General features: G+C 40.3%; 1 long non-coding RNA gene across 1 annotated transcript in view; it reads right to left on the minus strand.

Moving 5' to 3' along the window:
• The window catches only part of LOC137498549 (uncharacterized), a 42052-nt gene extending 30536 nt beyond the window's left edge, over positions 1–11516 (minus strand). Inside the window, exon 1 of the long non-coding RNA XR_011017827.1 lies at positions 7539–11516. This is a non-coding gene — a long non-coding RNA (uncharacterized lncRNA). The remainder of the gene's footprint in view (positions 1–7538) is intronic.
• Positions 11517–12475: the final 959 nt, after the last annotated feature.

Raw genomic sequence — 12475 nt, forward strand, 5'->3', positions numbered from 1 at the left:
AGGGGCACCAGATCCATAATAGACTATATCTTAACGGACTTTGAATTCAGGAAATCTGTTAGGAATGTACGAGTTTTTCGCGGATTTTTCGATGATACAGACCACTATCTGATCTGTAGTGAACTAAGAATCCCTAGGCCTAGGGTAGAGAAAGTGAAATCTGTCTGCAAACGAATAAGAGTAGAAAATCTCCAGGGCGAGGAAATTAGACAGAAGTACATGGATATGATTAGTGAGAAGTTTCGAACAGTAGACAGAAAGCAGGTTCAGGATATAGAAAGTGAATGGATGGCATACAGGGTGCTGTAGTAGAAACAGCAAGGGAATGCCTAGGAACAACTGTGTGTAAAGATGGGAAAAGGCGAACATCTTGGTGGAATGCTGAAGTGAGAGCAGCCTGTAAACGCAAAAAGAAGGCTTATCAGAAATGGCTCAAAACAAGGGCCGCGGCAGACAGGGATTTGTACGTAGATGAAAGAAACAGAGCGAAACAAATAGTTGTTGAATCCAAAAAGAAGTCATGGGAAGATTTTGGTAATAACCTGGAAAGGCTAGGTCAAGCAGCAGGGAAACCTTTCTGGACAGTAATAAAGAATCTTAGGAAGGGAGGGAAAAAGGAAATGAACAGTGTTTTGAGTAATTCAGGTGAACTCATAATAGATCCCAGGGAATCACTGGAGAGGTGGAGGGAATATTTTGAACATCTTCTTCATGTAAAAGGAAATCATCCTGGTGGTGTTGTGAACAGCCAAGCTCATGGGGAGGAGGAAAATGATGTTAGTGAAATTATGCTTGAGGAAGTGGAAAGGATAGTAAATAAACTCCATTGTCATAAGGCAGCAGGAATAGATGAAATTAGACCTGAAATGGTGAAGTATAGTGGGGAGGCAGGGAAGAAATGGCTTCATAGAGTAGTAAAATTAGCGTGGAGTGTTGGTAAGGTACCTTTAGATTGGACGAAAGCAGTAATTGCACCTATCTATAAGCAAGGGATCAGGAAGGATTGCAACAACTATCGAGATATCTCATTGATTAGTATACCAGGCAAAGTATTCACTGGCATCTTGGAAGGGAGGGTGCGATGAGTCGTTGAGAGGAAGTTGGATGAAAACCAGTGTGGTTTCAGACCACAGAGAGGCTGTCAGGATCAGATTTACAGTATGCGCCAGGTAATTGAAAAATGCTACGAGAGGAATAGGAAGTTGTGTTTATGTTTCGTAGATCTAGAGAAAGCATATGACAGGGTACAGAGGGAAAAGATGTTCGCCATACTGGGGGACTATGGCATTAAAGGTAGATTATTAAAATCAATCAAAGGCATTTATGTTGACAATTGGGCTTCAGTGAGAATTGATGGTAGAATGAGTTCTTGGTTCAGGGTACTTACAGGAGTTAGACAAGGCTGTAATCTTTCACCTTTGCTGTTCATGGTTTACATGGATCATCTGCTGAAAGGTATAAAATGGCAGGGAGGGATTCAGTTAGGTGGAAATGTAGTAAGCAGTTTGGCCTATGCTGACGACTTGGTCTTAATGGCAGACTGTACCGAAAGCCTGCAGTCTAATATCTTGGAACTTGAAAATAGGTGCAATGAGTATGGTATGAAAATTAGCCTCTCGAAGTCTAAATTGATGTCAGTAGGTAAGAAATTCAACAGAATTGAATGTCAGATTGGTGATACAAAGCTAGAACAGGTCAATAATTTCAAGTATTTAGGTTGTGTGTTCTCCCAGGATGGTAATATAGTAAGTGAGATTGAATCAAGGTGTAGTAAAGCTAATGCAGTGAGCTCGCAGTTGCGATCAGCAGTATTCTGTAAGAAGGAAGTCAGCTCCCAGACGAAACTATCTTTACATCGGTCAGTTTTCAGACCAACTTTGCTTTACGGGAGCGAAAGCTGGGTGGACTCAGGATATCTTATTCATAAGTTAGAAGTAACAGACATGAAAGTAGCAAGAATGATTGCTGGTACAAACAGGTGGGAACAATGGCAGGAGGGTACTCGGAATGAGGAGATAAAATCTAATTTAGGAATGAACTCGATGGATGAAGCTGTACGCCTAAACCGGCTTCGGTGGTGGGGTAATGTGAGGCGAATGGAGGAGGATAGGTTACCTAGGAGAATAATGGACTCTGTTATGGAGGGTAAGAGAAGTAGAGGGAGACCAAGACGACGATGTTTAGACTCGGTTTCTAACGATTTAAAGATAAGAGGTATAGAACTAAATGAAGCCACAACACTAGTTGCAAATCGAGGATTGTGGCGACGTTTAGTAAATTCTCAGAGGCTTGCAGACTGAATGCTGAAAGGCATAACAGTCTATAATGATAATGTATGTATGTATGTATGTATGTATGTATGTATGTATGTATGTATGTATGAATGTGAAGCTCTGGATTTCAAATTGGAAAATCTACTATTAAAGCAATTGACTCTCTACTTGATGACATGTTCATCACTTTAGAAAACAAGAGGCTTCCTCAGATTATGTTATGTGATCTTAGCAAAGCTTTTGACTGTACGTCCCATTCAAATTTGATTAAAAAGTTACATTACTATAGAGTTATCTGGCTATGGAAATTGAGTAGACCGTACAGCCAGAAAGTCAACGCCAGGTGTTGGATGGTGGCAAATAATCTGACTTCCCAAGTGTGCCAACACCTTGGTGCAGATGAACTCATTTAGGAGGGGTGATGGTCCCTTCAGTGGAGTAAATGCCACTGGAAGCTATCTCATTCTGTCTCATGATGTAAAACTGAGGCAAAAAGAAAGGACACCTGACTCCGGGCAGAAAGCAGGAGATACGCTGCCAGAGTTGAGAAGCAGCACTCGATATGTTGGCATGTTCACCGGAAAAAAATTTGAACATTAGACATTCTAGAAAGGTGCAAAATGGGACATGGCAGCTGTGCAGGAAACATAGTGGAGTGGAGGCAAAGCCAGAAACAGGGGCTAAGGCTAAAAACTTCTACAATGGTGACACAATAATAAGAAATGGTGTAAGAATCATCCTCGCCAGTCATGTTCTTAGAAGGCTTATTTCAGTCACACGGATCACCGACCGTCACATGGCAGTGAAATTAGCCATGAATGATACCACCTGCCTGAAGGTGATTTCTTCATATGCACCACAGGCTTGCTGTGATGGAATCATAACCCAATATTCTGGGAGGACTACGATCACCTACTGCAGCAGATGCCACATGAAGAGAAAAGATTGCATTGGCTGATCTTATTGGTCACGTTTGACAGACTGGCTAGGATTATTCTGAATGTCATCGAGGCTTTGGTTAGGAATGAGGAATGACCAGGGATATGAGATCCTCCAGTTTGTGTCAGCATATAATCTAGCTGTACTCAACAGATACTTTCAGAAGAAGGAAGAGCACCTTATCACTTACAGAGGAAAGACTTTATCATTGGTACAAGACCAAGTGGAAGAGGGAGTCATATGTACGTAAACTGACTATAATCCCTTCACCAATGATCTGCTGAGACAGTTCATGGACTGCAAGGTCATCCCTGATTAGCCTCTGACATCTCAAAATGGGCTTTCGATTGGAGAGCTTTAGCTACGTTGTCCGTTAAACAACAGAATCGGACCAACTATGAAGATTAAAGCCCCATTCAGAATGCAAACGTAACGTAACGTAAACTTAAAATTAACTTTAACTTAGAATTTAGCAGCCATGTTATCTAATGTAGCCATTCACAATACGCCGTCGTAAACTTAACTGCGAGAACGTAAAATTAAGGGATTGCAAACTCCAAGCTCTTGCGGTTAATTTTACGTTAGGTTTAAGAACAAGCAAATCAGAGCAGACGTAAATATTGTACTTTGTGCTCGATATAAAATGACTTCTTTCGACGAAATACTTGTGTTCTCTTTCAAAATAATCTTTGTGCATATGTATGATAAAAAGAAAAAAAATTGTGAAAACGCTGTACTGAAAAAAAAACGTGGAAATAAATATGCTGTTGCAATTAAATCTGACGGTAAATGGCGGGAGAAAAGCTCGCAGCGCTGGTGACCGAACGAGAGATAATCCCTGTCATAGAAAAAACAATGTCCCCCTATATATTTCTTAACATCATGACAGACTACTAGTTTACGAAAATTGCATCTGGGAGATAGTAGATTCGAATCCCACTATCGGCAGCCCTGAAAATGGTTTTCCGTGGTTTCCCATTTTCACACCAGGCAAATGCTGGGGCTGTACCTTAATTAAGGCCATGGGCGCTTCCTTCCAACTCCTCTGAATTTCCTATCCCATCGTCGCCATAAGACCTATCTGTGTCGGTGCGACGTAAAGCCCCTAGCAAAAAAAAAAAAAAAAGTTTACGAAAACTTTCTGAACCAAACATCTCATCGGTGTGATATAGCTAGGCGCATAGATGTCAGTAAAGAAGACCTTACACTTGTTTTTGTTAGGATAGGGGAATTAAATCGTCAGATAGTGTCAGACAGTTCAGGTTTCATCCACATGTACAAAATGAACTGATGAGGGTCATTTCTTACGCTAGATTACCAAAATCGCCCTGAAATAACCTTCTTTGATTCAAGGGATGAACCCAATTTCTGCACCGTTGTTTAGTTCGCCTTTTCATGTAAACTTACATAGCTCCCAGCAGCAAAGCAAGAGATGTCTGAAGTAATATGAATTCCTCTACCACGTTGTTTAATTCCATCGATATATTAAAATACCACACAAAACTGCGAGATAGCCTAAAACACGACTTCCATGCTAAATAACAGGGCAGTGTTTTGATTGGCTGCTGTGTACTCCTTACATCCATGTTACGTTCCTCCATTGTGAATACCACAAATTTTACGTTAATTTAACTGTTATGTTACGTCTTTAAGTTTACGGTTATGTTTGCATTGTGAATGGGGCCTAACTGGTTTATCTGTGAGATGAAGAGACAGCACAACAACTCATTGATGATATCTGGGCTTATATGGTCCAGGACGTGCAGAACAACGATAATGACACCCAAAATCAAATGTGGGAGAGATTCCAGAAGTATTGCGCCAGCAAGAGTTTTTAATGGCAGACTGAAAATATGACATCCAGGAGGCAATGAAGGGGAAAAATATTGTGTTTAGAGTGAAAAAGGTAAAGATAACTGGAATGGACAAGACCTATACATCTTGGATAAGTTATTACAACTAATGTTAATATTGAGCAAATGTCAAGCACTGAATCAGTGTTGGATGGATCAACTGGCGGTCACTTACTGGTGTTTCGCGTCATATGCCGATGCAGTGAAGTTAAAGGGCAAAGTGAACAATACCACTATCCGGCCTGCCCTAAGGTAAGCCTCCAAATGTTGGGCAAGGCACTAAAAACATGACCAGCGAATGCATGTAACAGAGATGGTGGACGTTGCTTAGGTTGGCAGGGGTAAAATAAAAAATAAATAAATAAATAAACTAGACTTCCTTAATCCCGAGGTGGTGCAGCTCTTTTCTCATACACCCCCAGCAGAGGTGAGCTGCATGTACCTTTCAAACCACATACCAGCCATTCTGCCATTTTTAAATATATGGCAGTACCAGGAATTGAACCCGGGCCTCCGAGGATGGCATCTATATTGCTAACAGATACGTACCGAGGCAGAGAGCAGGAGTCGCACTGCAAGACAACGTGCGCAGTGAGTAAGTGCGAGGATCTATCAAAGTTGTGCCCATCAGCTACAAGATGGAATCAAAACAGCTTTGCTGTTATGGTCACCCCAGCATAAGAAATGAATAATAGCATTTATTATAGAAAGCTGTAGCTATTGAAGAGAGGCAGAGTTCGTACTAAGCAAACTTGAAAGGAAGTGCTGAGGCTGCCTTACGGAAAAGTTAAGTGTCATTGGATAGGGTGGAAGAATGTTGGACATACTCACTCCAAATCAGACGAGCTGAACACAAGCAAGCTTGGGAGTGTCCATTTTATCAGTACATATATGGGAGAAGGAGAGGAAGAAGAAGCAGAAGCATTAGGAGAAGCTAACCTGACATGGAATGAATGCATAAATCTTATCATCAGATTTGGTCAAATGTACTGTATTTATTAAGGGACCTTTAAAACTAAATTGAAGAAATAGCTGCTCTAACATCCTTTTTATTCAACAAACGAGTTTTTGAAATGGATTTAATCAGTACTTAATCATAGAATACTGTACATATTAAGTACAAATATTGTAGGTTATACATGTAGGCTACATTTTTATCATTATAAATACTAGGCCTTAATGGGACGATGTCTATTGCAAATTCTATGATCAGTGACAGGAGGATTTATTGATACCAACATAAAAACAACTAGAAATATTGTCGAATTTACGGTAACAACAAATCACCTGTTGGAAAATTTGTAAGATAGTATAACCTCAATTCATTCAACTACATGAAAGAAATTACGATTTCCACTTGGAGAATTGCAGTGGAATTTAACTGTAAAAGAGTACCACGAACAAACCAACAAACTTGCGCTCCCATCGGTTTGACTCGTATGGGCAGCAATTTAGCCGAAACACTTCAGGTATTACCAGTTCACATCATGCTTTCTCCAAGTAGAGAGTAGCAACTCAAAGCGTTCATTGTTATAAAGCCACTCCTTAATATCCGATATAGCGTACCGGTATATTCTTTTTAACTCTCAATGAATTAAAGAAATATTTTGTGAATTACTGCTATCCTAACCTAACTTAATGCAACTTTTCATTCAACCCCTGAAGGGGAAATCGGTGTGCTTAGAGGAAGATTTGGTATGGTGCAGAAGGTTTGTGGAGTAGGTGAACGATTGACAGGTGTAGCCTCTACTAGGAACTACTACTACTAAACGTTTTCAATTCTCCCCTGAAGGGGGAGGCGGGCCTCTTAGCCGGTTACACCGTCTCTCTGTCCGGGAGATTTGTTACGGCGAAGGTGAGGGGGTGGGCGGCCCTGGCCTATACTACGAACTGTCCCGGCATTCGCCTTAGTGCAGGAGAATGGAAAACCATTCTCAGGGCAGCCGACGGGTGGGATCCCGCCAACCGAATGCAGAGGCGTAGAGCCACGGTAGGGCCGTGGGCCCGTCCCGTGGCCACCTTTCCTCTGCTCGGGTGGCCGGTCAGAGTACAGAACTGCCGGACTACGGAGAAGCCGTGGCCTCTTAGGCGCCGGAGTCTGCACCCACCGACGTACTGCGATCGTTCCAACGACAATCGCATTTTTGAAAATTAATATTTTGGGGATAGGGATGGGAATTGAGACGAGTGTGGGTAACATGAACAATCAAAGTGATTAATCTTATTCAACATTGGGTATGCAATATTAGCTGGAGTCGGACATTATTGAAGACTATTTTATTTAGCAATTTAGTTCTTGCCTAATGTGTTGGCTCAATATAAATAATGTAATTTGCGTTACATATATGAGTGAGTAGCACACTATGTTCCAGCGAGATAACATCTTAATGATTTTTAACATGATATATTCCTACAGTTTCTTTGAATTTATTTATGTACACCAAATGGTATATAATAGTATGACTAAACGTACCTGTATAAGGAGAAAATATGTTAAGAATATAGTGATTGAAATCATCTCCTTATCGGGTGTGTTGCCAACACCATGCGTACAAATTGCTGCGATAACGTATAGAACTTCCCACAACGGGGAAAGTTTCCTATAATCTTTAACAACTTGGATACATTATGGAATCTTATAATTCTCCACGCATAGTCCTATGTAGTTATTTGCAGTAGATTATACTCCTGTACATTAAAGGTTATTGAGAAAACAGGTAATGGAAGGTACAATGACCAGATTAAGGGGGGAAAAAAAAATCAACAAGCTTGTACCAAATACACTGTATTTGCTTGTACCTCGTAATAAAATGGATAATAACAGGGGCTACAATGGTTGTTGTTTAAACATAAATAACAGTTAGGTCCAGACCGAGTTTACTTCGTTCAATTCTTATTTATAATGGAGAGGGTGATTCTATTTCTATAAGAAAGCGGTATCACAAATTACTCCCGTGCCTATTTTACTTGAAAAGCATATTTTAATTATTTGTGTGTTGGCAGTGCTTCCTTTTTGAAACTCGTCTCTATTGTTGTTTCAGCGTCAGATTTCTTTAAAGAACATCTGTTGAATAAGGAATGTAGTACTGAATACTGAAAATGTGAATGCAGATCATATAAAAGCCTCAAAAGCCCTTGCTTATCTAACTCATGACCTAACATAACCTCATTCTCTCGGTGAACCCTTCCCACTTACTTTATATATAGGAATGGAAAACGGATGAAGGAACGAAGAAGTAAAGCACAACATAATGTATATAGGTACTCAGTTTGATTTTGAATGTATGCACACATGTACGGCATATTCAAAAGAACGCGTAAGAAGCACGTAAATACATAAACACAAACACAGTTATATACTGGCAACTACTAGTTCAACACAAGAGAAATTGATGGTCATAATAATATTTCTTAACACTAAGAATGCCTATAATTCTGATTTCACTTCCTACACACAAAAATATAAACATGGAATGTAAGAAATTCATCGTATACAGCATCAAGTTACCTACTCACATCTCATACAATCACCAAATACTGTCGCATAACAGTATATAAGAAAAAGGCAACAAAAGCAAATGTTTGCCGTGTAACATCCAGAAGGTACAACAAAAAGGATCAGTGAAATGATACTTCGAAGTTCAAAATATTTTGTACCGGTACTATACGTAAGCTCAATCAAGTTGACAAATATCAAAACACAAGGCAAAACCTTAATTATGGTGATGATGGTGATGAGACAGGTTATACAGAAATGGTTTACATGGAAGTTAATTCAGAACCAGTGACCACAAATTACCCAGAAATGATTCACAGGGAAAATAATCCTGCGTTAGTGAAGACACAACACACATAAATGGTTTAAAGGGAAATTAATCTCGAGCCAGTGACTGCATTTTACATGGAAACTGTTTGCAGGGAATTGAATCCAATGCCAATGACCTCTTGTTAGAGAGGAGTGGTTTATGAGGAACTTAATCCTTTGCCAGTTACGACACTTTACACAGAAATGGTTTGCAGAGAACTTAATCCCACACTAGTGACCACATGTTACACAGAAACGATTTATGGCTAACTTAATCCAGCGTCACTGAACACACATTACACAGAAATGTTTTATACAGAAGTTAATCCCACGGCAGTGATCATACGTGACACTGTCATGGTTAACCTGGAACTTACAACTGTGCCAGTTACCAGACATTATTAAGAAAAGTTTCATTTGTATTTCCAGTCGGCCAGAAAGTGGACTTTCTTCATGGAGTGCCTTCGCCTTAGTTCAATCAAATTTTTGGCAAAGAGTCCAAATCACCGATCTCGATAGCTGCAGTCGCTTAAGTGCGGCCAGTATCCAGTATTCGGGAGATAGTAGGTTCGAACCCCACTGTCAGCAGCTCTGAAAATGGTTTTCCGTGGGTTCCCATTTTCACACCTTAATTAAGGCCATGGCCGCTTCCTTCCCACTCCTAGCCCTTTCCTGTCCCATCATCGCCATAAGACCTATCTGTGTTGGTGCGACGTAAAGCAACTAGCAAGAAAAGAGTCCAAATCTTACTCGCTAAATCCTGCACATTTCTTTTTATGGCCTATGTTTTCCCACATTTTCTGAAATTATCTCTTGCAGATCGTAAAGGTATTCATGCACTCTACTTGGGAAAGTAAGATGGTTTATTCCACCACCCATCTCACACAGCTCAATAACCTTTTTGTCCGAGCTCCTTTCCTCAATGCTACAGGTTAAAAAACCTTGACACCATGAGCATTCAAAGTCATGTAGTACCTGCTTCACAACAAAAGCGCGCGTGCGTGCGCATGCACACACATGCACTTGCACACACACCCGTACACACCTACACACACACTCACACGGAGGTGCCTGTCTGTAGACCTTCATATGATATTACTCTAATGTACTACTGTGGACTTTTAGGACAATTTGAATTTTCTACTAGTTAGTTGATTCATTGCAGGAATCATGGATTCTTCCACAGATTGCTCAGATTCTCCTCCAATGCTGAATGTGAGGCCCTCCCAAGAAAGTCTGAAGGTTGCTCAGAAATAAACCATTATCGTATTTGCAGTTTTCCCTTTCAGTTGTTGTGACCCCAATTCATGTAAAACTGCACTTTTCAGTACAGCTATGAAGTGAATGAAGTTTGGAGAATCATTGTTACCACATTTACCATTCACCACAGCAAACAAATTCTCCTGGGAATCTCGGTTCAAATGCCAAAGGTTCATGTACATGAAAGAAACCTTCAGTGAAGAACACAGTCTCTCCATTCCTGTAACAGTGCTAGTGTTTGAGTCATCAGTCCATAGTCTGGTTTGATGCAGCGTTCAATGTCACCCTATCCTGTGCTAACATTTTCATTTCTATGTAACTTGTTACATCCATCGTCTGCTCTAATCTGCTTGTCATATTCTTGCCTTGGTCTACTCCTACCATTCTTACCACCTACACTTCTCTCAGAAACCAGCTGAACATCTTCAATCTGTCCATTTCACCTTCAGCATTCTTCCATAACACCACATTTTAAAAGCTTCTATTGTCTTTCTTCTGGAGATATATTTTGTTCATGTTTCACCTCCATGCAATGCACTCTGCAGATGAATGTCTTCAGAAATATCTTTTTAAATCCTATATCAATGTTCACAGTGAGCAGATTACTTTTATTAAGAAAGGAATTCCTCGCTTGTGCTAGTCTGCATTTTATATCCTCCTTACTTCTGCCATCATTAGTTATAGGGTGCTTGTCAGAGACAGTAGAAACAACAAGAACCTCATGGTGAAATATGGTTCTCACAGCATACTGTATAAGGTTTACAAGCACTACTGCTCTTGTGCAGCCTTTAGAGAAGGAAAATAAAGCAGTTTTGTCCGATACCCTGAATCATGAATACAAGAGCATGAGCAGCACTCTGGTTGTTTGTATGTGGAGTACCATACTCCTGAAGTACAGTACCATAATCCTTATATCCTACAATATATCCCTTGTTGTCATCGTAGTAAAACCCAAGCTGCAGAGCCATCTCATCAAACATCAGGAGTCATCTTCTTGTAGCTTCTCCATGACACTCTTCAAGTGTTGAAGAAGAATTTCACTTAGGCCCCGCTGTAATGGGATGTTCATCAAGAGTCCATGTAAAGTCCTTTAACTGGGTAGAGTCATTAAGCACAGAAGAAAGCAGTACATTTTTGTTCTCCGATTCTACGCAGCCAAAGCTAAAGTTTTCTCTTCAGAAGTCCGTCTCTTTGTACGTGGCTGCCATGAAAAATTATGAAGATGACCCTGTATCATCTCCTGGAGACCCTTGCAATCGTCCCACAATTTGTTGAACCTCAGTGCCATTCTCCTGGACTTTTCACAGTACTCCTCTGCAGTCTTCACAAGCGATTCCTTGAGGAGTGTGTCTATGTCTCTATGGTAAAGACTTGACTTATGCAGCACTTGATATAGATGTTGATTCCCATAGGGAATCTGAAATATTTGTCCCGAATGAGTAAATTTATAATACCAATATAAATGGTCTGTTATTGGACATTATAAATTTTCTAGCTAACTCATTCCTGGTTGCCAGCGTTTTGCCCCTGTGTGCTAGGTTGGGCTCATCAGTTGGTACCTAGCACACCTACCAAGACGCACAGCTAGTGCATACAATGGAGGCATTCGTTTTCACGTTTTCATTTCCCGCCCAAGGGCGGGGCGGTTCCCCTAGTGAGTGACGCTCTCACTCGGGCCGGGAGAAGTGAAGAGAACTGGGAGGTGTGAGAATTGAGGAAGGTGGGTAATGCGATTTGGTATTAGGTGGAGAAGTGATTAGGGCTTCTTGGTTGAGAAGATGTGGGCTAGGAAGTAGTGAAAGTTCAAACTGGAGTTCCAATGTGTGAAAGGAGGAGGTGAAGCGTGGCTGAGATGTTGCATAATGAGGTGGTGAAAATTCGGAGTAGGTCAGCTGTTAGAGGTGATGGGATGAAGGAAGACGTTGGAGGAAGGGGTTGATTGACTGGTGGTGGAGGTCGATATAGGGTAGCAGTATCTTGATTTATAAATTTCATTTTTGTTCCGTATTGATAGCCACCAAATGTCATAAAAGAAATAAAAGTTCCACCTGATCAATACTTATTTATTATCACATGTATGATAGAATATCACGTGTATAATAGGACCGGTTTCGACCTCTTACAAGGTCATCCTCAGCTGCATTAGAATCTTATGTTTGCATTTTTGTGTTATGCCTCATTCTTGAAAGCTTTATGACATACTCTGAAATTTAACAACATTTTGTTGATTACACTTTTGCTAAGAGTTCTAATGTTACAACAGAGCTAAAATTATAACATGTTAAATACTCTTATTACATAATATAATGACCCAATGTATACATATAATTATAATAAAATGAGTT

Source organism: Anabrus simplex, chromosome 2, assembly GCF_040414725.1.
Source record: "Anabrus simplex isolate iqAnaSimp1 chromosome 2, ASM4041472v1, whole genome shotgun sequence".
NCBI classification, from domain to species: Eukaryota; Metazoa; Arthropoda; class Insecta; order Orthoptera; family Tettigoniidae; genus Anabrus; species Anabrus simplex.